Raw genomic sequence first — 2,269 nt, 5'->3', positions numbered from 1 at the left:
GTAATATTTAGGTTTGAATATTATTTAGTGTTCAACACTCAATGACAAAAACGTTATATTTATAAGAGAGAAAATAAACAGCAGCTAAAAATAACTATCTAACAAAGAGACTAATTAAAACCAGAAGAATCTATATATTATTTCATAAAGATAAGCTAAGATAGATAAAGTAGCTAGAACACAACATGATGAATTCAATATATTGTTGGTACTAGTACACTTGTGACACTATTATATATAGGTACATTCTACTGTGACTACAATATCAGTGGCTACCATGACTACAATATAGAGGACAAATCAATCAAAGACACTTGTTCTAAGAATTTTGACACTCAAGTTAATTTGACCCTTTTAATTGGCTCTCAATGGTTTAGTTCCAATTTTTTACCAGTGTAACCTTGTTTTCAATCTTAATCATTTTCATACATTCTAGATGAAAAATAAAAGATCTTTTTCCTTATATAATTATTAATGAATTAAGAATTATATATTTTTTTCTTTTTTGGTACTCTCTTGAAGGTAATGCTAGGTTTCTTTCGTAGTGGAAGAAGGAGCATCGAAATTGGTATGAGGCTGAGGCTGAGGCTGAGACACCGAGTGAAAGCAGCAGAATCTGGAGCCATAAAGTCAGCTACAAAGATGTGATAAAAGCCATAATCGTAAAGCCAATTGGATGGGCCTCCTGAAGAATCTATGTTTATATTGGAAGGGAGGGAGGCAATGCAAGGAGAAGAAAGAACAAGAGTGTTTGTAACTATGGCTGCTTTTGGTTGATTAGTTGTGAGAATATAATAAAATAAGACACTAAAAATAAGATATAACTGATAGAGATATAAAAATTAGTGTTTTTATATCTTGTTTGATAATAATTTAAAAATTATAGGAGAGATTAACGTGATTAATTTTAAATCTTTCGAGGATGATTTTGATTAAATTTATCTTTCGGGGATGAAAATAGAGATCGGGGTATCTTTTAGGGACGATTTTGACTATTAACTCTACATAGAATAATAAAAATAAGGGTTAACCACAAAAAACGCTCCCAAATTATTCAAATGCTGATAAAAATACACCCGAATTTTACTATCGACAAAAATGCCTTCAAATAATTTAAAAACACAACAATAATGCCCAACAGTAAATATATATTTTCAAAAAATACCTTAGAGATTGAATTTTGATGCAATTTTTTGCAAGCATAATTATAAAAATAATATATTATTATACATAAAAATTGGTAATTTTTTGTTAAGTATATAATTTTTTTATAATTATTTTTGTTAACAACCAATAATACTTTTAAAAAACTACAAAATAATATATACTTAACAAAAAATCACCAAATTTTAAGAATAATAATATCTCATTTTTTTAATTATGCTTACAAAAAATTGCATCAAAATTCAATCTCTAATGTATATTTTGAGAAATACATATTTAATGTTAGTTTTTTTGCAAGATTATCTAACATTAAATATGTATTTCTCAAAAAATATATTAGAAATTGAATTTTGATACAATTTTTTGCAAGCATGATTAAGAAAATGAGATATTAGTATCCTTAAAATTTGGTGATTTTTCATTGTGTATATATTTTTTTTGTAATTTTTTTGTTAACAACTAATAATACTTTTAAAAAATAACAAAAAAATATATACTTGAAAAAAAATTATCAAATTTAAAGAATAATAATATCTCATTTTTTAATTATTCTTGTAAATAATCACATCAAAATTCAATCTCTAAGGCATTTTTTGAAAATATATATTTATTGTTGGGTATTGTTATTATGTTTTTAAATTATTTAAAGGTACTTTTGTCGATAGTAAAATTCGAGTGCATTTCTGTCAGCGTTTGAATAATTCGAGAGTATTTTTGGTAGTTAACCCAAAATAAAAAATAAATTATATTTTTTTATTAATATTTTTATGTTATTATTGTCAAAATAAATACAAAATATACTAATTTAATATTTTTAGACTCGATATTTCTTACTATATCTCATCTATTAAATATATTTTTATGACTCTACATCTTTTTGTGCTTGTAAACAACCGCAATCTATATGTCCTCCGAAGCTAAAAGGGAATTCAAATTGCAAAAAATTTTGTAACAATGAAAATCCAAACCACAATATAATAGTGATAAACTCAATTAAGAGTCATTTAAATGGGGCAGTGAGTTTCAAAACTATATAAACCAGGTGCCATTTACTAATTTGTAGAAAAAAATCATAACCACAATAGTCATCCAAACCATAACCACA

This window comes from Arachis ipaensis, chromosome B10 (genome assembly GCF_000816755.2).
Source record: "Arachis ipaensis cultivar K30076 chromosome B10, Araip1.1, whole genome shotgun sequence".
In the NCBI taxonomy this organism is placed as follows: domain Eukaryota; kingdom Viridiplantae; phylum Streptophyta; class Magnoliopsida; order Fabales; family Fabaceae; genus Arachis; species Arachis ipaensis.
The sequence above is the reverse complement of the archived record's forward strand: the minus strand, read 5'-3'. Positions refer to the sequence as shown.